At 37.4% G+C, this 27,440-nt stretch overlaps 1 pseudogene; it reads right to left on the bottom strand.

The window, feature by feature from the left end:
• Nucleotides 1-18,776: 18,776 nt before the first annotated feature.
• LOC108977309 lies at nucleotides 18,777-21,208 on the bottom strand (annotated as a pseudogene).
• Nucleotides 21,209-27,440: the final 6,232 nt, after the last annotated feature.

The raw sequence follows: 27,440 nt of genomic DNA, 5'->3' as shown, positions 1-27,440 counted from the left end.
GACTAAAAACAATAACGGTGCTTCAAAACACCACCATACAAGAATTTTTTCGCCAGTTGTCTTTCAAGAAATCAAGGAAAACCAATCTCCGAAAAGGGATCACTTTTCATCACGCATAAACAAATTTTTTCGGAACTTTTTGATGACATCTGTCGGAGAAATGGCTTGCGAATGAGATGCGTTTTTTCACTGGTAGACACGATTTTTTACGATTTAATCATCTGAAACACGAAAACCCATGCCTACCAGAATCATGAAAAAATTTTGATAAATAAAAAAGAAATTAATTTTTTTTTTTTAATTTATCCCTATGTTTTTCTTTACACAAATGTTGTCATAATATTGTCAATAAATTATAAAAAAAAGTATGAATCTAGTAGAGACGCTGGCCAGGCGTTTTGTGAACATTAAGAAAAAAAAAATTAAGCAAATCGGTTGAGTAGTTCGACCGGAATCAAGTTCGCCAGTTTAGAAAAAGTGTGGTTTAAGAAAAACGCATTTAAAGTGCCAGGTGTGCATTTAGGGCACTCCGTACGTCGAGCGGTATTATTATTTTTGGGCCTTTTTCGAAACCTTTCAATATTAAAGTGGATTTCTACATTAGAAAAGGGAGCAGAAATTTTCTTTAAAAAAGATTACCCTACTGATCCCTTAAAAACAGCTAAACGTATGAAATTTCTCGTTTATCTTCACTGCATTACACTCAAAATCCGAACTGATATATGCTCTATGATAATTGCACATTGTTTGCAACAGTTTCTTCCTTAGACGTTTTCAGGTGGGTGTCAGAGGATAGATCACAAATAGTTTTCATTCAGTTTAAGTAGCGGGCAAAGCTTTTCGTGGTGGCTATTTTACTCTCATCAGAAAGGTAATATGAAAAGTTTGAAGAAGTTTCTGGCAGTACAAATATTTCCTTAATTCTTCTTCTTTACTAGCACCGACACCGCTTACGCGATTATAGCCGGGTTAATAACAGCGCGCCAGAAAAAAAAAATTAAATACATGTATTGTAGGCACAAATAATAATCTTTACTTCTTTCAGTGGCACTCAAGAAATGATAGTAGATAGATGTGATGAATTTAGTAATATAAAGTTCCCTTATAATACTATATTCTAAATTTTAATATACTAGTTGCCATGTTATACATGTATGTAGATTCCTTTCATTCAAAGATCCAGCGAACTAACCAAATCTTTTTTCTTTTGAGTTGTGAGACCATTCTTTTAACGACTAACGTAACAGCCAACCTACAAGTGTGAGGAGAAACTCTACTTAGCATTTAACAAAAATGAAAGAATATACTAGTAGAGCATTTGGATGCACAAATTAATACCCATATAGTGTATAATATAATTTAATTAAGCTAGGTGATAAATGACAACACGACTAAAAGTGGCAAATTCAACTTGCAAACAAATATTTAGTAATACTTTGAGCTTATTAAAACAATTTGAGCTAAAGTGTTAAGAAATTATGCAATGAGTTCTAACTTTGTTTTGTTTTAACACCTTAGGATAAGAAAACATTGAAACTTTCTGACTAACAGACTGAATTATATATACTATACATACATACATATATCTATATTTGAAGGATATTAATGTGCAAAGCAATCTTTATTTGGATTTCCAAATAATAGATAAAGGCAATGGATTACGTAAAAGTCAACTAGAAGTTTGGAGAAGAAAACATCACTTTCCATTCAAAAATTTGGCAATTTCTAAGGACTAAAATAAAGTTCATATCAGTTCATTGTAGCAAATAGGTGCCATACAAACTGATCGCTCGAAATAAAGTTCTTGTAAAGAATCTTTTGTATATAAGAAGGGTGTTAAACGGGTAGTAACGTATTCTCTTCTTATATATGAAATTATAACCGCGTAAATTATAAAGCCTACATCTCTTTATAAATATTGACAAAAACTTTCCATTCGATTGCAAATAAAAATAAGAAAATATTGAATATAAAAATATTCTACCCAGATGCGAAATTTGCGTATTGTCATCAGGAACAAACGTGCCCAACAGTTTTGTTATTATAATCATTAAAATTGTGTTATAATTAAATTAAAGAGCGCAATAAAGGGTGTGAAGCTTTGCTGAATTAACACGCGATAATTGAAAAAAGTTAATAATTTGAGCGATAAAAAACTTGCTAAATGATGAATAGACGGAAATGCAAGAAATTATTTAGAATGACACTGGCGGATTAAGTAAGTAAAAAACAAAAAACAAAAACACACAGAAATTAGTATATTAGTTCGCTCTTTGCAATGTGAATAAATGGGATTTTCAATTACCAAAAAAATATAATATGTATGTATTAATATTGTTAATGAGTTCATTCTGAGGGATATTATAGTCATAAAGAGCATTTAAGCTTTCTGTGAACACAATTTTTTCCGCTTTTTAGTTTCTTATATGGATATATATATATACATGTGTTACTTTCATTATTATTGTTTAAGGAAATCAGATTTTAGAAATATGGAGTAGTCGAAAAAGTATTTTTGTATTTTGTCAATAGCTGTCGTAGCCGTATATCTCTAGCGCTACCAATCACATTGTGTCATACCATATAATGTTGAAAAGGTGAGATTTTAAGCTTCATTTAACCAAAACAAAATTTGAAAAAAAGTTACAGCTATTCAAAAATGAGCGAATGAAAAAATTCGCTATAAAAAAGGAATAATGCCACGACAGCCACCAATGAAATTTGTGAAGTTTACGGAGACGATGCCGAATCAGTTTGTGTAGCATAACAATGGTTCGCTCGCTTCCCTTCTGGAAATATCGATGTGAAAGATGCACCTCGCTCGGGTCGATCTATCGTTGAAAAATTCGATGAAATTATGGAAAAGATTGACCAGGACCGTCACATAAGTAGCCAGGACATCGCTAAGGAACTTAACATTCATCATCAAACGATCTTTTGGAACATTTAAAAAGGCTGCCTACAAACAGAAGCTCGAATGTGGAAACCACACGAATTGTCTGTGAAAAATTTAATGGATCGAAGTAACATCTGCGAATGTTTGCTGAATCGAAATGAAATCGAACCATTCCTGAAGCGAATAGTAACAGGAGACCAAAAATGGATCAAATACGATAACAATATGCGAAAAAGATCATGGTCCAAGCATGCTGAAGCTCAAAAAATGGTCGCCAAGCTAGGACCGATATAGAAAGGAATCATTCACTAGGAGCTGCTCCAACCTGCAATCGAAAAAAACAGTTAAAACTGATCAAGAGAAAGGGCTTCGCCTTCCCTCAGGATAACGCTAGACCACACACATTTCTGATGACTCGGCAAAAACTGGAAGAGCTCGGCTGGGAAGTTTTGTTGGATCCACCATAAAGCACCATCGGACTATTATATGTTTCTGTCAATACAGAACTCGTTAAAGGAGTAAAGTTGGCTTCTAGAGAGAAGCCTGTGAAAATGACTTGTCGCAGTTTTTTGACGAGAAACCAAAAATGTTGTACACTGATAAAATAATGTCGCTAGCGGAAAAATGAGAAAAAGTGGTTGACCAAAATGGTGAATACATGGTTCATTAAAGTTCTTTATAAATATAAAATAAAATATAAGTTTAAATTTGTTTAAAAATGCGAAAAGACTTTTTCGACTACCTTATATATTTTTTATCTTACATATTTTTACATTATTTTAAGAACGAAATGATTAATTAGCTGTATTTTTTGTTTACTTTTTAAGTATAAGCATACAAATATACAAGAAATTTCCATATATACCGCAATTCCTTTCAAAATTTAAAACACGCTGATGAAGCAATAAGCACGGTTTAACCTGTGGACCTTCAGCAGCCAATAGACTAAAAAATATACACGAAGACAGATGCCATATACAATTTCGTATGAATATGTATGTGTATAGACAACGAACAGTATTTTATATTTGGTGTATTGGTATTGGAAATAAACTGAACTGAGAATCGAAACTCGTGTTAAAAAATAAATAAATTACTTGATGGCTCTCGAGTTAAAGCAGCACGAAACCGAAAAGCGAAAACAAAGCGGAATTCAAAATGTATTGTAGACACCAAAAAAAGGTGTAGAATGAAAAGATAAAAATTAAAACGTCGAAATAAAAAGTGGTGTGTGTGTGTGTGGTGAACACAAGAAGCATAATAAGCGCAATAAGCACAGCGCAGCGGAGTCACAGTGGCAGTGACAGTGGCAATGTTGCTGTTGCTAGTTTCGCTGTTTTACTGCTGCTGTTCCGGCTACTCCAACTCCAATTCCAATTCCAACTACGAAACCAACGGCCGTCTGATGGCTAGCAACATACGGATTTCGATGCTTTTATGTGTTTATTCGTGTGTGTGTGTGTGACTGTATGAACACTTGCTAACTGCTGTTGTTGTTTTTTTTTTTTTTTTTTTTTTTTTTTTTTTTTTTTTTTTTTTTTTTTTTTTTTTTTTTTTTTTTTTTTTTGGTTTTGTAGCATATACTTTGGTGTTAACTTGTTTCAACTGCTACCACTCTTACTGCCCACTTACTCACTGCTAACTGTGTGACTGACTCGCTCGCTAGTTGCTTACTTAGCTGTCGCCGTTGTAGTCTGTGCCTGCTGCCACTACACCGCTGCTGTTGCTGACTACTTGACCTGCTGTTAGAATTGGAATTAATTAAACGCCTTTAAAACTCAATAATTCACAATACGCAACAAGTTTTAGTTGGCGCGCACTTCACTAGCCAGCCTCCACTGCAACCGCCGCTGCTGCAACTGCCACACGGCTACTGCCCCAACTGCTGCCGCCGTTCCTCCTTCCTTGCTATTACTTATTCTGTGGCTGCTGCGGCTCTGTCAGCAGTATGCTTCATTAGTCAACTTAGTTTACTGCTGATGACTGTCGGTTGGTTGTTGTTGTTGTGTTTCTCACACTGCACTCAAGTCGGCTGCTACTCATGCGCCATTATGACGAGACTGGCGTTAACATTTAATTAAAAATGTGATATTTTTTACTTTTACTGCAACGTTGAGTGTGGAACCCTTTCATTATTACTTTATTCTTATTTGCTTGATCTTTATTTTTTCTGCGAAAGGACTAAATATGCGTCAAAAGCTATGCGAGTTTTTTGGCTTTCTTGTGTTGCTGCGTACAAAAGACTTAAGCAACGAACTTGCTCTCGTACTTTACTTGGCGGTCGCTGGCTGCGTACATGGCAGTGTGTGTGCGTGTGTTGGTGGCGGCAACGACTACAGAGGCAACAACAAAACGACAGTAAACTGCAAGGGAGGCGTAGTTATGGCAACTTAAATTTTGAAATATGAACTTTAATAAAGGGGAATTTAGGCTTGAAATTGCATTGAGATGTTCACCTTGCTATAATCGAATTGAACAGTTTTTGGGTTTTAATATTTTCTGTATAAAAAAAAAATAATAATAATAAAAGAAAATATTAAAGTTTATACTGCAACAACATTTAATATGCTTGGCTACTTTTGAAGAAAGGGTTTTAACTTAAAACAAGAAAAACGTTAGTTTGTATGAAAGTTATACGCTATAGTTATCTGATGTGAACAATTTTGTCAGAGATTATGTTATTATCTTAAGCAGTAATTCTTGTTAAATGTCATGAAGATACCACATCAAATGCGAAAGTTCCCCTTGATTCCGATAGTTCGGTTTGTATGGTAGCTATATGCTATAGTGAGCCAATCTGAACAATTTCTTCCGATATTACATTAATTCTATGAACAATATATCATACCAAATTTCGTGAAAATATATCGCCAAATGAGGAAGATTCCCATGCAAGCATTTGATTCGGATCATTCAGTTTGTATGGCAGCTATATGCTATAGTTGGCTGATCTGAACAATTTCTCCGGATATTACATTGTTGCCTTAGGAAATAATGTGTACCAAATTTCGTGAATATATCTTGTCAAATGTGAAAGTTATCCACACCAGCAATAGATTCCGATCATTCAGTTTGTATGGCAGCTATATGTTTTAGTTAACCCATCTGAACAATTTCTACGAAAATTATGTTGCCTTAGAAAATAACCTGTGCCAACTTTTGTGAGGATACATTGTCAAATGTGAAAGTTTTCCATACAATAACTTGATTCCGATCATTGCTTTTGTATAGCAGCTATATGTTAGAGTGGTCGACAGTTCCGACAAATGAGCAGCTTCTTGAAGAGAAAATGATGTTGCAAAGCGATATCTTAAAAACTGAGGGACTAGTTCGTATATCTATAGACTGACAGACGGACAGACGAACAGACAGACGGACATGGCTAAATCGACTCAGCTCAACATACTAGTCATTGATATATATACTTTATAAGGTCTCCAACGCTTCCTTCTGTGTGTTACACACTTCGTGACAAATTTATAATATACCCTGTTCAGGGCATAAAAAACTTTGTGATAGGCGATAAAAAGTACAGCAAGCAAATTCGAAGCTATCTCTCTAAACGGTTTCACGTTTACACTAGTTGATAGCGCGCAACTTAGAGATGCGTATATTGCGCATTGACGACTCTATTGCTGTTGTGCCCCCGAGACCACCATCACATGTAAAAATTTAAGGAATATTTCACTTAATTTAACATTTTGCGAAAGAATCTTGGTTTGCGAGCTTACTGAATCTAACCAATGTTAAGACATCGTTTCATCCACGAAAAGTCACTATTTGTGGTACTCTAGGGTCAGCGGAAATCTTTGGTTATACTCGTACCATAATTTTTCAAAAATTAAGGCAGCCATAATGTTACAGATACTGGGGAATACTATAGAGTCATGAATAATGACTTTAACTTTTTCGTGCCTGAATTGGAGAAAGCAAACAATTTATGAAGGAAAGTTTTGGTAAGTGCAATATATCGCATAATCAGCTTCTTAGGTGGCTTACAAGATCGTGCGATTTAACATCGCTGAACTCTTATTTGGTGAGATAAGCGAAGCCATTGCCTATGCAAACTTCTCAGACAGGTTTTTGATTACATGACTCAGTTAGTTAAGCATAAAAACCATAAATATATATTCATGGGTACATAAGATACAAATCCACAACTAATTGAAAGGTTTGACTACAGATCACAAATGCTAACAAATGTTGGCCGACAATTTCGAATTTTGAAAAACCAAGGATAGCAGCTCATTAGCAGAATCTTTGAGAACCTTTCATGGTTTGGAGAGAAAACCCATTTCATATCTGAAAGGGCGTAGCGCTTACAAACTAGAAACAAGCTGTCAAAATGTAGTTTCTTCACTTCCTCTCGAAAAGACATGACTAAGTTCTATAAAAACGGACTAAAATCCTTAGAAAAGACCAGTAAAAAGAAAATGGACACTGCTTTTGGTAGTACCAAAACAAGCTGCTTAATGCCACGCTGTCTGACCTTGGTATCTTCGCAAAACTAAAACGGCTGTGTAAAAAGCTCCTTTAGAATCGTGAAGTACTATACATATCCGAGCCTTTCGACAATAAACGAGGTTTCAGACAAGGCAACTTCTTATGGTGCGACTTTTTCAATTTACTCTTGGAGAAAATAATTAGAGTTGCAGAGTTAATTCGAGCAGGTACAATCTTCTACAAGAGTCTGCAGCAGCTGGCGTACACCGATTATTGTTATTGGTCATAACAACCGCGCGGTTAGGTCTGCTTTTTCCAGGTTGGACATAGAAGCAAAGCAAATGGGTCTGGTAGTGAACGAGAGCAAGACGAAATATCTCTTATTACATCACTGTTGACACTCATAACTTCGAAGTTGTCATTTCGTCTATATTGGAACCAGCCTCAACACTAACAACAGTGTCAGCCTTAAAATCCAACGCAGAATAATTCTTGTAAAGTCCTCTCTCGACAAACCGAAACCATACTCTACCAGTCACTCAATATTCCCGTCCTGTCAGAGTCAGAGTTATGAGTTTTCGAGAGAAAGGTTCTGCGAAGGATTTATGGCAAATATCGCATACAATGGAACGATGAGCTGTATGAGATATATGACGACATTGACATAGGTCAGCGAATTAAAAGACAGCGTCTACGCGGGCTAGGTCATGTTGTCCGAATGGAGAGCAAAGGAAGAGAAAGAAATGCACTCCGTTGGTGAGATCTGGTGGAGAAAGACTTGGAATCTGCAATAGGCGCCAAACAGCGAAAAGAAGAACGACTGGCGCGCTGTTGTAAACTCGGCTTTAATTGCGTAAGCCAAGTCTACGCCAATGAAGAAGAAGAAGAAGAAAGAATATAAGGATTATTTGCTTAGTTCATTTGAGATATTATTTCTATGTCACTATACATATATTGATACATCCTGTAATATTATGTTGTCTAAAATTTTAGTAAGAGCTGAAGGTAGTCAGAACATTGGCTGTAACTATGTAGTAGATTTTCTTGAAGAGGGTGTAATAGTCTCAAAGAAATGAATAACGAGTTATGTACTTTTGAATATTTGTTGGAAAGAAGTACAGTTTAGTATGGACGCTGATATGGTGAAACCACAAAGGCTATACTATAGCAAGAAAACGTCGGTGATGCTTATATAAACATTCCCGTTCTTGAGATTATAGAGCGGACAAAAAAGCTACTAAATCAATTGACGTATTCTTAAGCATATTTCCAACATGCTAAGCGGAAGAAGATGAATAATTAAATTGAATGAATTTCTCATTTTTACGTGATTTAACAAATTAATTCAAATTCGGGACGGAATATAATGATCGTTATACAAATTTTAAATTTCTTGTTTAATAAATGACGCTGCACTAAATATATTACAGAATAATTTGCTGAACACAAGATTTTTTAATTATTTTTGTAAAGTAATTAAAAGCAGCAAAATTGCATTTAACATTTGCATAATAATAATATTCGCTTGTAATTAATATTAGTTAGTTAGCCGAGCTTCAAGCGCCATAAAAGTGAATTCTTCTGCGGTAATAATATGCGGCGAGGCGAAATTACAAATTAGCAAAAGAAGAAAACAAAAAGAGAAAAGCATAGGAAGCTAATAATAATAAAGATAACTGGTAGAAACTGCATAAAAAGTGGAAAGAAGCAAAGAGGTTCGGGCGCGTAGCAAAATGCAGACATGCAAGTCACTTGCAGTTTACTTAAAATTCTGCCGATAAGTTGTGACCGCGCGCGAAAAAAAGCGAAAAAGAAAAGGCGGCGTAGACACACACTCAAAAATTTTAATGTATGTATGTTCGTATGTTTGGTGGCTGTAAGCGCTTTTGGATGACAGCAATAGCAACGGCAGTTAGGCCAAAAGAGACACACACTTTTTTCTGCACTTTTTGGCGGCACAAACACTTAAGTAAGCATATACTTGTATATAAAAACATATGCATATCTATAATATAGTATAAGTGACTGTATTATGCTTAAATGTGTGCATGTGTAAATGTATCTTCTGCGCATATGTGCGGCTTTCGACCATATTTTATAGGTATGCAGTATAAATGCGAAGCTGTTAAGTGAACGCACAATAAAAAAAAACAACAAACACCACAACACTAGAATGTTAAATATTTGCCTGTATGGGTGTGCCTATGCAAACATGCAGCAGTGAGTGTGTGCATTTGTGTTTGCTTTTGTTAAAAAAAAATAGCCGTCTGACTGGTTTTCTGTGCGGCGTTGTTGGCCGCGGACAGCACCAAACACTGCAACACTGCAACAGTGCAACTTTGCAGCCTCAGCAGCCTGCAGCAGCAGCAGCAAGCTCATGTGGCACTAACGCTGTACATCTTTTACGGCTCAGCCACAACTTAGCGTCCAAACAAAGCGCACAAAGCTAACAAAGCCAAACCTGGCCACGGCTATAAAATAGATAATGCTTTGGCTATGCGCGAGACAGCAAAAGATGAGAACTCGCAAATCGGGTGCGCGCAGTGCATTCAACTTGAAACTATAAAAATCGAACTTTGATATGCCACACAGTCCACTGGCATGCCGTACTTTGTATTTCTGAGTGTGTATGTGTGTGTGCTATGTAGAGGTAGAATGTATGCCGAAGAAGTATGCACTGAAGTAGTGAAGTCAAGAAGTGCAATGCTTGTGTGGCGGCCAGAGTTTCTCTAGTCTCATTCTACATATAGAATTCTATATAGTGATACTTGCTTTCATGCACACATGCATGCCTACATAAGTGTTACATACATACACACATTCATATATGCCGCTTAAGTTTGAAATGAAGTGAACGCACCCACTTTTTCTTCGATTCTCTACTTTAATGTGATTCTTCGATTTTTCATAGCCCATTTTATGTCTGCTCGCACCATTGTAATGATCATTGATCACATGTTGAGTGCCGCAGTTCACCTTTATTGCCCAACGCCAACGCGCTACAATAATTTGTATACCCTGAATATACCTTTTTTTTGGTCAAGAAGAAACGTAAATTATTTATTTGTTAGTTGAAAAGGCTTTTCGTATTTCTACTCAAATTCAACTTAATTTTTTTTTATATTTATAATGAACTTTAATGAGCCCAATATGCACCATTTCGGTCGACCACTTTTTGCCATTTTTCCGCTAGAGACATTATTTCCTCGGTGTAAACGAAGTGAATTTCATAGGCTTCTTTTGAAGCCAACTTCACTATATTAAGCAAGTTCTGCATTGACCGAAACAAATGGTAGTATGATGGTGCAAGGTCAGGGCGTATATATATGGTGTATGCGTGACACTTCCTAACCAAGGGCTTTTACCGAGTCATGAAAGATGCGTGTAGTCTAGCGTTGTCCTGATGGAAGACTAAGCCCTATCTGTTGATCAGTTCTGGCCGTTGTCTTCGACTGCTTGTTTCAATCTCATCAGTTGATGATAGTAAACAGTACAGCTGGAGTAGCTCATAGTGGATGATTCCTTTCCAATTCAGCATAACCTTTCGAGACGTCAATCCTCGCTTTGCGATCGTTTGTTGAGCTTCACCACGCTTGGACCATGATCTTTTTCGCACTTTATTGTCGTATTTGATCCATTTTTCGTCTCCTGTTACCATTCGTATCAGAAATGGTTCGATTTCATTTCGTTTCACCAAACAAACGCTGATGTTAATACGGCCTATTAAATTATTTACAGGCAACTCATGTGGTACCCAAACATCGTGCTTAAATTTCTGTACGGAAAACTCTTTTATTTGACAAGATATCTTCATGAAATTCGGCGTTCGTTATTTTAAGAGACCACGCTACAATTTTCGAACAGATTGTTCAGTTCGGGTCACTATAGCATATAGCTGTCATATAAACTGAGCATTGAAAATCAAAATATATAAATTTTAATACTCTTTAATGTCACAATAAAGGCACCTGCGAAGGGTATTACATTTTCGAATCCACCGAAGTTGACGTATTTTCTGGTTTTCTTTTATGTAATGTACGCGCCTACGATTGCGGTTGCGCCTGCGCAGCATGAACACCCACATATGTGGCTCACAAAGCTAAACCATCTTACACCAGCGTTCAAATACACACGCATACACACTCAAATAGGCCACTTAAACCCCTTTTATTACGAGCAGTAAATATAAAGTGAAGGCGGCGGCTCAAGTGGAGTTTTTTCTCCATGCCCAACCCAAATTTTCAAGTGCTCCAGAGTATCTATTATATCTACAAACAAACATACAAGTACATATGCAAGTAAACAATTTGCTTGCATGCATGTGTATATCATATATATCTGTATTGGTGCTTGAAAGGCCAGTTGCTACAAGGAAAATATAGTTTTCTCACGATTCGTTGCAGCATGTTCGGTCATCTAATAAGCATGAAGATTGTATTCTAGAAATTTTATGCGAAGAAAATGAGCGATCTATTGAAAAAGTGGAGTCTTTGGTGCGCGCTTTCATTGTGGGGCGCCAACTAAAGGCGCAGCATGGCGTAATAAATACAAATAACATACTTATATGTACATATAACCATATAAAATATTTTGCTTCACCGCTTTAATAGTGTCTTGACTTCCACTTTAGTTGGCCAACACAATACTCCAGCGATTAAATTCGCATTAATCTTAAGCGTTTTTGCTGCTGAGCGCCGAGCTGAGCGAATCGCTTTAGTAAAAATTCCAAATTCATCTTTCATAGCAACCTTTCTACAAATGCTCATTCGCGTCTTCTTAAGCTGAGTTATATTACTTGTTACACACGCATACATGCACACATATGTATATATTTATTGTTCTATTCGCTGTGGCGTGGATAAAACTAGTAGCTGGGCGCGTAGCCACTGGGCTTTCTGTGCTTCAGCGCATTCGCAGACTGACATACCGCCGTACATTGCTTATACCCGCAGCAATGCAGAGGAATGGAGTTTCTGTGGCATGTATCGTCCCAAGTGGAAAGTGATCAGTATACCAAGAAGTTCTGAATTATTTTTCTTCACTTCCTGTCCTTCCTCAGGGTTTACTAAATTGTAACATTCGTTGGAGGATGGAGCCATGTGTAGAAGTTCACGCAAGTGAGGAAATTTTTCTGATCGCCATTCACTTGGAAGTGGACAGAAACGATTCTTTTACTTATGGCTCAAGCAGCTCACGACTTCCGGCCTTAGACCAATATTGTCTGAGCTAAAGTGAGAAATCGAAAGAAACATCCCCTCCACAGGGTTGTGCGGAGGGTTTGGGACCCACCATGTAAAAAACATTACAACAACAGCACGGATAAGTGCAATCGTGTTAAGGATTATGATTTGAGAGCACGCACCTGGAATGTCCAGTCGCTTAATTGGGAAGTTGCCGCTGCCCAGCTGGTTGATGTCCTCGTGAAAATAAAGGCTGACATCACCGCCGTCCAAAAAATGCAATGGACGTGACAGGGACAGGGACGAGTAGGTCCATGTGGCATTTACTACGGTGGCTATATAAAGAACCACAAATAGCGTGTGGGATTCTTGGTGGGAGAGAGACTCCGTCGCCGAGCACTGGCATAAAACTCGGTGGATAAACGTCTAGCCACAATCTGCATCAAAGAGAAGTTCTTTGGTGCTTTGCGCCCACGCCTGATGGAGGAGAAGCACAATGTGACCAGAGATGTCTCCTATGAGCGCTTGGGGTGCACCTATGAGAGCTGCCCCCGTCACAATATGAAGATCGTGTTTGGCGACTTTAAAGCCAAAGTGGGCTAAGAAGGTATCTTCGGCGCAACAGTCGGTAAATCCAGCGACTTCGCCAGGGCCCGAAATATGATTATCTGTAGTACTAGATTCCAGCATTGGAAAATGCACCAAGCTACCTGGCTGTCTCCGGATCGAAAAGCAACCAACCACATCGATCATGTTGCGATAGACAGAAGACAAGTCTCCGGTGTTTTAGACGCTCGTATGCTCCTAGATCCTAACATTTACATTGGAACGGCATTTCAAGCTTCTTACGTACAACTGCAAACCCGATTCTCTATGAAGAAATTCGAATAGCAATTACTCGTCTGAAGATCAACAAAGCGGCGGGTGTCGATGGATTGCCGGCCGAGCTATTCAAACATGGCGGCGAAGAACTAATAAGGAACATGCATTAGGTTCTTTGTAAAATGTGGTCGGACGAAAGTATGCCCAACGATTGGAATTTAAGTGTGCTCTGCCAAATCCACAAAAAAGGAAATCCCACAATCTGCGCCAATGACAATGGGATAAGCCTACTCAACATCACATATAAGGTTTTATCAAACGTACTGCGAGAAAAATTAAAGCCAACCGTCAAAAAACTGATTGGACCTTAACAGTGTGACCTCAGGCAGGGAAAAATCAACAACTAACCAGATATTCACCATGGTCCAAATCTTAGAATAGACCCGTGAAAAGAGGACCAACAACAGTGGGAAAAAGAGCGGCTTTTATGTCACCATGTCTAAATTTGGTACCCTGCAAAACCAATACGGCTGTGTAAACTGACGTTGAGCAACACCAAAAGCTCCGTCAGAATCGGGAAGAACTTTTCCGAGCCGTTCGATATCGAACGAGGTTTGAGACAAGGCCACTGCCCATTGTGCGGCTTTTTCAATCTACTTCTGGAGAAAAAAATTCACGCCGCAAATCTGAATATAACAAGTAAGGAAGGGCTAAGTTCGGGTGTCACCGAACATTTTATACTCTCGCATGATAAAGTGATAATCGAGATTTCAGGCGTGGTTGTGAACCGATTTCACCCATATTTGGTACATGTCATCACGGTGTTAAGAAAATATTATATACCGAATTTCATTGAAATCGGTTGAGTACTTCCTGAGATATGGTTTTTGGTCCATAAGTGGGCGACGCCACGCCCATTTTCAAATTTAAAAAAAAAAAAACCTGGATGCAACTTCCTTCTGACATTTCTTCCGTAAAATTTAGTGTTTCTGACGTTTTATGTTAGTCGGTTAACGCACTTTTAGTGATTTTCAACATAACCTTTGTATGGGAGGTGGGCGTGGTTATTGTCCGACTTCTTCCATTTTTGAGCTGTATATGGAAATGCCTAAAAGAAACGACTCTATACAGTTTGGTTGCTGTCTCTTATACACATCTAGATGTGTATAAGAGACAGGTTTGGTTGACATAGCTATAGTAGTTTTCGAGATATGTACAAAAAAGTTAGTAGGGGCCGGGGCCACGCCCACTTTTGAAAAAAAAAATTACGTCCAAATATGACCCAAATATGTGAACAAAACTATAATACTCTCTTTAGCAACTTTGTTGCGAGAGTATAAAAAGTACAATCCTCTATAAGAGTGTACGGCAGCTGTCGTTCAGCGATGATATTGGTATCATTGGCCTCAACAATCGCGCTGTTATTTCTGCTTTCTCCAGACTGGAGAAGGAAATGAAGCAAATGGGTCTGGTAGTGAACGAAGGATAGACGAAATATCTTCTTTCATCAAACAAACTTCGAAGTCGTAGAAAATTTCGTTTATCTTGAAACCAGTATTAACGTCAACAGAATTGTCAGCCTAGAAATACAACGACGACAATGGTATAGTTAATATATATATATATAGAGGGTATTCTAGTCTAGAAATTTGAAAAAAATCGGAAGTTTTGATATTCAAAAATATCTCCCTAAAAGGATTTTTCAAACTCAATTTCATTATTATTTTCAAAGTTATAGCCATCTTAGTGACGTGGCAACTAGACCGGTTGAGCGAACTGTCTTTCTATCTATTACGCTGCCCGAAACTTAACGTAAAACTTTAAACGCGTCTCTCCTCCTTTTTTTGATGCGGTAGCCACAACATCTCAAGTTCTAATCAGCCGATTTATTTCAAAATTGGCATGAATATTCTTTAAATATATCTCTGTCACTAGAAACAACAAAAAATAAAAATTTTAAATTTATAATATTTTAAAAAAATCGACAAAATTGAAAAAAGTGGTGAAAAAATCGACCTTTTTCTTTCAAAGTAGCCGCCATTTTATGAAAAAATTATTTTTTTTTTTAGCATAACTGGATGAAATTTTTTTTTTCTTTTTAATTTATTTTGTCTCTCTAAGTTTAATAAAAAATTGATAACAGACTAATAGTAAAAATATCTAGTGCTTCTTTTTTATTAATTGTTGAAAAAACTCGAAATTTGAGCCTCGAGACTAGAGTATCCCCTTAAGTGAATTAAAAGTTAGCGACTACATTGGCTAGGTCATGTCGTCCGAATGGTTGAAAACGCCCAGCTCTGAAAGTATTCGACGCAATCTCGACAGGAGGCAGAGGAAGACGATCTTCATTCCGTTGGAAAAGAGAACTTGGCTTCGCTTGGAATCTCCAATTGGCACTAAACAGCGAAGAGGAAAAACGATTGGAACGCTGTTGTAAACTCAGCTATAACCACATAAGCGGTGTCTACGCCAATAAAGAAGAAGAAGAAGGCCTCAAAATAACATTGTGCTCACGCATGCCAGTTCTTAATTTGATAATATTTATAACACTAATATTTCCTACAGGGAACTTCAAAAATCCCATAAGCTAAAACATTTTTGACCGATCAGTGCACGCTGCCGGCGCTTTTTGGCTGCCGTTGAGCATCACTGTCACCTAGCGCAGCCATTGGCAATGAGAATGCACAAGCCGTGCTAAATAGCATTTAGATTTATCGTTGCATTGAGCGGCAGACAGTGTCGTGATTGAGGTCAATGTTAAAGTTGAAATCTCCACGGCTGATAAATGCAAAGCGGCATTTTTAAATGCATTTTTCTACTTGCCATTAACGCGTTGAAAAAAAATTAGTTTGTGGTTAAATATTGCATGCTGCGCGCTGTTTTCGCCGGTGAGCGCAATTAAAAATTATTGACATCAACGCATTTACTATAACTAATTGCGGTTAATGGAAGAAGCTCGACCGCTGACAAATTGAGTAGAAGTGTTGATAATCGTGCTAATCGAGCGATCGAGAGAGAAAAATAGAGAGAGAGCGCCCAACCAACTGCTGCTTGAGACATTTATCAATGTCAGTCACTGAAGCCACGTTTAGTTTGTTGATTCTTATTTTTTTCTTTATCAATAGTTGACTATAAAATCACTGACTTGTCATTTATCTATCATTTGCCTACCGACTTAGCGGTATCGTTGCTGACTGCTTATGTCGGCTGACTGAGCAGCGTTGCGTTTGCACACAATTACGTGGGCTAAGCTGAAAACCGTTGCGTGCATCGCGTGAACGCGTGCCGTACAATTTTCGTCGCTTGCCAGTAGTGGTTCATACATGTATAATAGCTATACAAGGAGCGTTTGAAAGTAAACAAGATTTTTGAATCTAGCGCCCCCTGGTGGAGCCATCTATATGTCGAGTAGTGCATTAGGTGCTACCTTCATCGATTGTCCAGTGAGAATTTCATGACATTTCATTGATTGAAAGTGAAGTTATTGCGTTTTAGGTGTCATTATGTTTGTGTTATCGGTGCGAAAATGAGCTTCGAACAAAGAGCCAACTTTAAATTTTGTTTTAAGATTGGTAAAACTTTTACCGAAACGTTTCAAAGGAAAGCGTTATGTAGACGTAGAGGCCATTCAAAAGGCTTGCACCGGCATACTGGCGGCCATACCGGCCAACGAGCTAAAACACTCGTTCATTCATGCAAAAAGTTATATTGAAGCAGAAGGAGACTATTTTGAACAAAATAAATTGATTTGGCCGAAAAAATCATTTTTCTGTTGTTTTTTAAGTCCTGTTTACTTTGAAACATTCCTTGTATACCCTTACATACTATTTATGCATATAAGCTTGCACTTATTAGCCGTCAGTAATATTGCTATTAGTTCAGAACATTTAATTAATAATTTAAATGAGTACTCACTTGAATGAGCTGATGATTTTTGCTAATTATTATCGACAGTGCGGTTCTTTGTGGGATGATTTTGAGTTGAGTATATGAAATATGGAGAAAAGAAGTGAATATCTGTAAAATTAATAAAAAATAAATTAAATAATAAAATTCCAAGTACAAAAAGGACATTTATAAAATATTAAAATCACAGATTAGTAAACATAAAAGTTAAAGTAAGTAAAGAAGGGCGATGGGAGTTGGGGTGGTATCGACCCGTTGTTATTTACTTTTGGTAGTACTGTTAACATGTCCAATACTAATTAAATGTTCCCTTAGATTTATTAGGGGGTCCCGCGTACCATCACCAATCAWATGGAGTAAATTGAGTCGGATGTTCTAAAATACTGATAAAAACTATATGGGGGTTAGGTTAGTTTTCGCCCAATTTTATTTATTTTAGGCACAAAGATACGCTTTTATGAGTAAAACAAGTTCTGTTATTTTTATTGAGATAACTCAAATATTGGCCGATATATCTAACATAGTGTCACCTAGAAGTTGGAAAATCTTTATATTAGGTATATGGGGGCTAAGGGGGAAGTGTTAACGCGATTCACACCATTTCAGATACACAGAAATACTATGATCAGGAAAGATTTCTACCTGATTTTCAATTGTACAGGTACGGTCATGACAATGAAGTTACCCGCTCTTTCTGTGTTAGCAGTAGCGAAAATGCGGAGCATATATTTTTCTACTGCCGGAGACACAACAGAGCGACAGGCTCTGGAGATGGAAGTGGCAGGTCGAATAACACCTGATATATATGTGCAAACTCGACAAGTATGGTATAACATGGATAGGATGACAGCTCTGATACTACAGGAGCTGAGAAGAGTACAACAACATAGAAGTAGCGAAGCTAAAGCCGCAAATAATGAGTTAATTGACGTGAGCCCTGCGATGTAATGCTTAGCGATGGTCCCGCAGAGCCTTCCCACAAATCTATAGATGACGGAGTTAAGAGTTTAGTACGTAGGCGTACTGTTTTGTATGTCCAAAATAGTAAGATAATACTGATTAGCCGTGGTCTCGAATGCGGCATATGAGTATCTTCTCAAAACAAAAACAAACAAAACAAAAAAAAAAAACAAAGCGTTCTTTTACAGATCCATGCTTGGCTGCTTTTTTAAGATCATGATAGTCCGACTCGGCTTTCTCAATCATCTCGCATTTCTGACGTATCTTCTCCTTCAAGTTCTCCATTGATTTTTCATGTCCTTTTGGTACTGAACATTGATGGTTATATAATATGGCTACTGCACGATTAGCGCGGTTATAGGCAAGTAACTTCTCCGCAGGTGACATACTTTCTTCGGTGCGTAAATCGAACTGGTTTTGTAATGTAATTGAGGCCTTGTAGATACGAAGCACTTTGGCAGTGAGCCCTTCCATAAGCTCCTTCAAATGTTCGTGTTAAGCCTGTCAAACAGATAGTCTCATTCCTTTTAATTCTCCAAAAATAGTTCTAGATTTTTGAACACTCGTTTTTAAACCTCAATTTTTTTGGTGTAGCGAATTGAATCTTTGCCGAAGAAATGAAATACAACAACAATAGCTTTACCAGCTCTCAGAGAAAATTTATAAATGAAATTCCAAGCGACGACGCGTTGTCGGACACGTATTTCTTTTGATTTCCATTCATTACAATATGTGGCACGTATTTTGTCTATAGATTTAGCTAAACGTCGGGCAGTTTCATATTTTATGTGATGCTTTTCTCCCTTTAATTTAGACGAGGGATTCAACATAATATACTTGACTTGGCTTTGCACATTCTTCGTCCAAGTACTGTGTTATCATGACTCGCCTCCTTCCATCGTTGGCCCGGTGGTGGCGGATGGAATTTTCGAATCTTTTCCGCATTTAATAGACAACTCTTCCGCTTCAATGCGACGTTTAATTATGTATGCCCATTTTTCGCCCCCACCGCGAAATAGTCCTGGAAGTTCCAATCTAAAATTGCTTATCTTTTCCTTGTGGCCATCTGTCATGTACATATATACCGTACTCCTTTACTAATGCTTCGCTTTCCAACTTTTTAGCCAGTTTCATTTCCTCTTTTGTAACACTCTGGTGTTTTTTTTGGTTTTTGCAGTGAAATATCTGAACATTTCCTCAAAATGCCTGAAATTATGTGCCAGTCCTCTAATAAGCGGATTAAAGTTCCGCACTCCGACTTACGATGCTTTAAAAAACAAAAAACCCGGTTCGAGTTTTGAAACAGGTGTTTTTCAAGTGTTTCAAGTGTGGTTGGAGCATGTTGCCATACGGTTGTAGTTGCTGGGCTGTCACACAGTTTCAGTTCTATACCGTGTTCTTGGTGTTTTCTGCCGGCTGAATTACCTATCGATCAGAGTTGTGCTGAGCATCTGAAGTACAGTTGCCCGTGTAACAGGGGTACTTGGGCAGTTTTTTCTCAACAGGTGCCGGTGCCTGTCCGTGTGCGGGAGGTGCTAGATTTGTGTCTTGTTTGGTCGTAGTAGTGAGCTTTTCAGCCCACGGTGTGGCTGGGTGCATTTTTCACATCGGTCGACTCGGGTTGGTACGGAGACCAAGTTCCGTGCGGCACCCTTTGTGAGTGACCTTTTCCCGCTTTGTGCTGGCTACTAAGCATTGCGCGTTTGCCAGCTTTTTCTGTATGTTCAGTCACACGCGCCTAGCGAGCAGCTGTACCGGGTTTGGCCTGTGCTGGTAGTCTTTGAGTCAGTGTTTTTGTTTGCCGGCGGATCAGCCTACGTGGCAGGTAAATTCGAAAGTAGGGATGCCTCCGCCACGGAGGAAGTGGATTGACTCCCTCGCTGAAAGTGACGACTCGGGGTCTACAACCGTAATGGTTGACACGTAATCCGCGGAGGAGAGGATGGCGCCTCCGTTAAGGTCACCACCGCGGCGTAAGGCGAGGAGGAGGGGTTATTCGTGAGTGGCAACTGAAAGTTGGTTCCTCGATACATGACAATATCTATTCGAACAAAAGTGACGTCTGGGCAATGTTGGGATGAGATGATTTTTATGACTTTCCACCGATTTAGTTAATAAATTTACAATAATCAAATGTGAGCCGAGTATTGCAATTGTTGTAAAATAGTCTAAGTATAGACAGAATGTAAATATATAGTGTAAATTAAGCATCAAAAGTCAAAGTGCGGAACTTTAATCCGCTAAATCTAAAATACTCCCAACTCCAGACTCTCTCACGGAACTACCTGGTTACGTATTACTTCGTGGGAGTGATAAAACATTTAAGTTTCCTCTATGGCACGGACTGACGGATGCCTATTCTTCTGCTCTATATGTCTAAGTTACGTCATGATTGATGCTGCCGCTTCGCTGGCAGCACTCCAGTTCTCAGTGGACTGACACATAAGTGTCGTAAAATTTTCCACCGTAAAACTACCACCGAGTGTAGTTTTTCCCTTGTACTTAAAAAGCGAGGGCAATAAAATAATACACGCTCAGAATCTTCAAAGCACTCTGAACACGTCGAACAATTCGGACTAATGTCGTGCTGGAATCTGTGCAGGTAGCTTCTAAGGCACCCATGCCCACTTAGTATTTAGGTTAGATGGAAATCAATTAATCTGTAGGTCCACCGTCCTTTTAGGTCAACGCCACTACAATATCGTTACACTTTTCACTCTCTCTTTTGGCTCCTATAAATGGCTCTGATAATTTTTATACTCGTTCGTATTCGTCACCTTTGATGTCAATAGGCATCATACTGGCTATTACTTCTGCAGCATCACTTGAAATTGTTCGGAAAGCACTGATAACCCTTAGTACCACTAGCCTGTTCACTGTGATGATGCCAAGCGCCTGTACTTATGAGCAAGACTTCGGCCTTGTGCTCAGCCAGTTCTAAACTCATTGACGAGATCCGTTGGTGCAGACCGCTTATGCAATCATTGCGTTTGCTCGGCATTTTGTCGAGGTGTTTAGCCACTAATCGCTTTCGGTTGGTGTCTCCTTAGTACCCCATCATACATAGACGGGGGCCTAGTACCGAGCCTTGCGGTACTCCTCTCGAAATCGAGTAGCTCTTGGTGCCTTTATCTGTATCGAATAATAGTCGCCTGTTCTCAAAATAATTTATAAGAATTTCCATAAGATATTGAGGAGCGCTTATGTCATACAGAGCCTTGATTACGTTTGCCCACTTTGCTGAGTTAAAGACATCCTTCACATCCAGGGTGACCAGGGCACAATATTCTTTAGTTCCGTCTTTCCACCGCTTGTCACTTACTGGGCCTCGAACTCCACCAAGGGGTTAGTGTGTCCATTCCACACTGCCAGTTGGTACTGAAAATGCCATGCAATTTCAGGGCGCTGATCAACGCATTGATTTGATCCATTGTTCTTTTGAGTACCGTGGGGTAAGGCTGTCGTCAGCAGGTACCTACGTAAAACATATCGGATGTTGTCCCTATCTACTATTTAGCGAAACCACAACCAAGGGAACGGGTTTGGAATAATGAGCGGGGAAAGATTAACCTTAATTCAATTTTTTGAACGAAAAGAATAATTTAAGTTATTGTAAACAACCCAAATAACGATTATATGTCATAGAGTTCTGCGTATTTATACAATAATATTAAAAATTTCAAAGTTTACGATAATGATGAGAGTTGCCAAATAATTGTAACACTTGGGTTGTCAAATCGCGACATATACAAGACACCCTACAAATTACCAGATTAAATCTAAATAATTCAGCAAACTATTGAAATTGGCAAAAATCGGTGTAACACTGAGGTTCAGGTATAGGGTGTGAGAAAATGATTAAGTTAAATTAACTAACTTAAAAGTTAGCCACAAATAATATTTAAAAAAAAGTGTATGCTTGATATTGTGGGTGGAATTCATTGAAAACCTTGACTTCCTCATATGTATTAATTAAAACAAAAAAAAAAAAAAAAAAAAGTTTTTTACTGCTACATTATCTTAAAAACTCTCAAAAAAAAAATTAATTAAACTCGTCATCAAATATAAATTTCAACAGAATTCAAATTAGTCACGAGCGAAGAGAGCTTATCTCGTGCAAAAACCGCTTTAATTAACCTCAAACAAGTGTAATCGAATGTCTCTTTCAAGCCAATTTCCCCGATTTCAACCGCAAAGCAGCATGGTGTTGAATAAAATATAATAAAGCATGCCTTTTTGGCAATAACAATTACTTTGTGAACTTTGAAAATAACTTTTTTTGCGTATCGCACACACTTTTGCACCGGAAATAGTTGTGAACTGATTCATTAATTTATTCGTCACGTCACAAATCGCGGTGTAAACTGACAAAACGGTCTTGTCCGCACAGCAGTAATTAAATAAAAATGTACACGCACGATTATATACACATATACGATCATATTACTGTTGGTTGGAGTTTATGTTGCTAGCGCGATATGAGTTCGTTGCTTAAGTCTATTGTTTTGCTTGCTTGTTCGTTTTGTTTCGGTTTTGTTTTTCCATAGGCAATTCAACAACCCAGCAAAGTCCAAGTCATGACGTTAAGAACATTTATAATGTATAATTCAAGTGGAAAAAGAGTTAAGTAATCTGTTGAACAAAAAATATGCAAATCACGCGAAATAATCGCGCTTTGCTGAGCTAAATGGAAAAGTGGGCACGCTTGCACTGTAATTTAAAGATAAAAACGCTGTTGATAAAGTAAATATACTTGTACAAACATATCAATTATTTATCTTTTAATTTAACGGTTGTAATTAAATGATAATTAGGAATATTTTTAATATTTGTGCGAAGGAAAGATCCGCTGGAATCGGGCTAAAGGTAAGCATTCATTATTTGAATAATTTCATACACATAGTATTGAGTTATAGATTATTTCGCAATAGTGACGTTATTAGTGATAGTTTGCATAATGCTCTTACATGCTTTAAGATTGTTTCAGGCATGTGTCGATAGGTTAATATATTGCTGAACAGTTATTCAGAAAGTTATTCAGAAATTGACTCCCACTTACCATTTCACACCAATATTTCAATAAAATAGATTTTATTTTCAGTTTGCTACAGAATACTAATGATGAAACTAATTAGCCGCATACTTGTGAAAGGCTTCGATCGAGCACATTTTAATCCGTCAGGAATGTTTCTAAACTTATAGGAAGGTTTTTAATCCTTTTGGGAGATCCATTTTTAGAGCCATATATTTGAAGCTGAATAATATAACATTCGACATGATGAAGCCAAAATTTGCGAATAAGGTAGCTGTATCATAACTTCAGCCTCTACAAGCCTCTTTTGCAAGCCCTACTTATAAATTTCGTGAAGATACCACGTCAAATGCAAAAGTTTTCCATACCAGGACTATATTCCAATCGTTCAGTTTGTATGGCAGCTATATGCTATAGTAAGCCGATCTGAACAATTTCTTCGGATATTACATGTTTGCTTTAGCAAACAACCTGTGCTAACTTTTGCGAAGATACATTGTCAAATGTGAAAGATTTCCATACAAGAACTTAGTTCCGATCGTTCAGTTTGTATGGCAGCTATATGTTATAGTGGTCTGACACCGACAGTTCCGACAAATGAGCAGCTTCTTGAAGCGAAAAGTACGTTTACAAAATTTTAAAACGATATCTTACAAACTGAGGGACTAGTTCCTATATATATACAGACAAACAGACAGACAGACAGWCGGACATGGCTAAATCGACTCAACTCAACATACTGATCATTTATATTATATATACACTTTATAAGGTCTCCGAAGCTTCCTTCTGTGTGTTACAAACTTCGTGACAAACTTAATATACCCTATTCAGGGTATAAAAATCACTTCCGAATGGAAGTTAATCGGTTTTCCGATGCCCTCTTCCGATCTAACATTGGACCTTTCTTCAACCTTCAATGAGCTCAGCTAGTGCTGATCAATATCTAAAACTTGTGGACTGCGTGAACCTTTTGTCACAGAGTGAACCTGTTCCCACGACAGCACGACAGTCGTCGGCTTTAAGTAACCGCATGAGACCCTAATTTTTAGCCAGCCAATGACTGTCAACTCAACATCATTCATTGGCAAAGCCACTATTGGTCTAAAACCGGTTTCGAGTCAGCGATTTGTATCCCCCTAATTTTTAGGGATCATAAAAATCTGTTCGTCAGTTTCTATTCATTCATTTGTCGGATTCGGTCAGATAGGACAACTACTTCATAAAATTCTTTCATAAAATTGTCAATTTAAATTTTTTTTATAGTTCTCCTTAAAAATCGCTGAATCGGTAGAACATTTCCCGCAAACGCGATTTTATAGAGAAAAAATCGACCCGCCCTTGTATATATAAATATATATATAATATATACCGCTTTAGTCAAAAAATCTGTTGAAATGTGGATTTATTCCTGTTTTTGCTTTTTGTTGTTGTTTTTTTTTTTTTTTTTTTTTTTGCATGAGCTTGACTTGCTAATCACTTCATACAGTCAGCTTTAAGCACGTTTTTCAAAAAGTAGTATTTTTTACGCTTTGGCACGATTCAGACAAAGCTATAAAATACCATACATGCGAATTCAGTAAATTCGTACAGATTCTCACTTTGTTCAAACACAAGATTTTTGGATTTTTTATTTCGATTAATAGCAAGATTTCAAAACCAAAAATAAAAGCTTCCATAGAGTGATAGCGAATCACAATAAAAATCTGCTCTCCAAATTGGAACTAGATATCTTCAAAATTCTTGTTTTGAAAGAAAGGAAAACGATTTGAAAACCACCATTCTGACAAAAACTCCTTTAAAGATTTTTCCCACTCTCTGTCCACTTTCTACAAGAAGCGCTGTAGCGACCGTAATAAATTAAATTTCGATTTCAAAATTTCAGAGAATGTTTATTACAGTATATACAATCCGATAATGCCACAAAAAGAATCGATTTCTCAATTTGTTAATCCAATTTTTTGAGGGGTCAGTAGGGTAATGTCGTTTTTTGAAATTTTTTTTTTCGTAGAAATTTTTATTCTACAATAGAACTTTTTTCACATACCATGAGGTTTAACGTGGAGTGCATAAACAATTTTTGGAATATTTTGATGACATCTGTCGGAGAAATGACTGGGTGAATGAGATGCGTTTTTTCACTGGCGGACACGATTTCTCATGTTTGGATCATCTGAAACTCAAAAACCCTATTTTTTCTTAAGAAGTACGTGAATGGTTATCGTCCCTACTAGAATCATGAAAAAATGTTGATCAATAAAAAAGTAATTACATTTTTTTTGTTGTAATTTCCCCATATTTGTTTACCTAAATTTCGTCATAATATTGTCAATAAATTATATAAAAAACTATGAATACTAATACCACACAATAGGCAGGCGTTTTGTGAACATTTTAAAAAATTAAGCAGTAGTTCGACCGGAATCGTATCCGCCAGTTTAAAAAAGTGTGTTTTGAGAAAAACGTGTTTAAAGTTTGAGGTATGCACTCCGAGCGCTCCGAACGTCAAGCGGTATTATTATTCTTGGGCTTTATTAAGTAAAAAAAAAAAAAAAAAAATTTAAAAAAGATTACCCTACCGATTCCTTAAGTAAATTAGAATTCAAGTATTTTTTCATCAAATTTTTGGATTAAGCAAATCAATTTTCAATTCAGAAAAAAAAGTTAAATTTCGAATTTTAATCTAAAATTTGTTGATCAAAAAATGCGCCACCCTGCCCACCACAGTAAGACTGTCCTGGAAGCAAATATTCCAAATAATAATAATAATAATAATAATAATAACAATGCAAATGCATGTTAATGATGCAATAGATCATCAAGTCACCGTCCTTTAAGCATTAGTGAAATAGTACACAATTTTATTATAAAACACGAAAGTAATAACAATTAAAAATTTTCCATTTTCATGCAATATTGCATTGGACAAAAAGGTCATTAAAAATGCATTTTGATAGTTAAATCAAATAAAATAAAATAAAGTAAACTAAAATGGTTTTTGCCACTTATGGCCAGAAACAGGTTTCTCGCAGCATCCAAATGCTGCAGGCACTGCATCAACGATGTCTATCGCGACAAAGCCTCAACGGCGAAGAGTTTTAAAATGCAAAAATGCTGCCACTGCCAAGCAGTGCAACTATCTATAAAGAGAGGCAGCAGTCGCCACCGCCAACACTGCAACTTGTTGCTAACTCAAATGCAGTTGCAGTAACCTGCTGACTTTAGACTTTAATGTGTGCCTCCACTGTTTTGTTGCAAATGTGTTTGTATGTATGTATGTATATATATATATGTGTGTGTGTTTGTGTGTATATTTGTCTGCGCATAAAATCAAGTTTTGCATTTTAACAACTCACAAATTCCTATTGATTTGCTTTGGTTCAACAAACAGTGGGTTTCAGCGTAGACAGGCATAGCAACAACAGCGAATATATCAAGCGGCGGAGTGTAGTGCCTTCGGAGGTGAGGTGAGGTGATGCATGGCTCTTCATGTGTCTCCTATGTGTACTATATATATGTTTGTATGTATTTGCATGAAACTTTACGTGCCTGAGTTTATACAGTATTGAGTATATCCAATGGAAGTTTTGATTTTTGGTTTTTTTTTTTTAAGATTTTTTTCGTAAAAAGAAAACTCATTAGCTACCAGAAAGTGATTGAGGCCAATCTAGACATTACCCTGATCAAGAATGGCGTTTAATATACTGTTTTTCCAGATCTTCTCTTTGATGAGCGTAGCCAAAAATGGATGGAGAAGTTCGTTTCCACGGCTTTCGGAACCGGGACGAACATGCATTTCTATCCCACTCAGAGCTGATAATAACTCCGCAGCGTTCCTCAACAATTTTTGGTAAGTGCTCACTATCATTACAACAACAAAAACAACACGACTCCAGCAGTTTTGCGAAACACTTTCTTCTGCTTCCTTTTCTTTTCTCTTTGTAACTGTCTATTTCAGCATCAACTTGATTATTATTTGCGGCTTGYTGTTGTTGTTGGTTTTGCAGCGGCAGAAATTATTTGGAGGAACGGTGCAGATTTGGCAGTCCTTGGCCGATTAAAAATTCGGATCCGTTCGTTTCTTGGGAACAGATTCTTTACGGGTTGTTGTTATTGTTGTTGTAACGCGTACCTAAGCCACTTTGCGATGAGAAGAGGGTTAAGTTGTCGCCGACGTCAACAACAACCAACGGTAGGCCCA

The sequence above is a fragment of the Bactrocera latifrons genome, unplaced genomic scaffold (genome assembly GCF_001853355.1).
Source record: "Bactrocera latifrons isolate USDA-ARS-PBARC rearing strain unplaced genomic scaffold, ASM185335v1 scaffold_87, whole genome shotgun sequence".
NCBI lineage: Eukaryota > Metazoa > Arthropoda > Insecta > Diptera > Tephritidae > Bactrocera > Bactrocera latifrons.
This window is presented reverse-complemented; position numbering and strand designations above follow the sequence as displayed.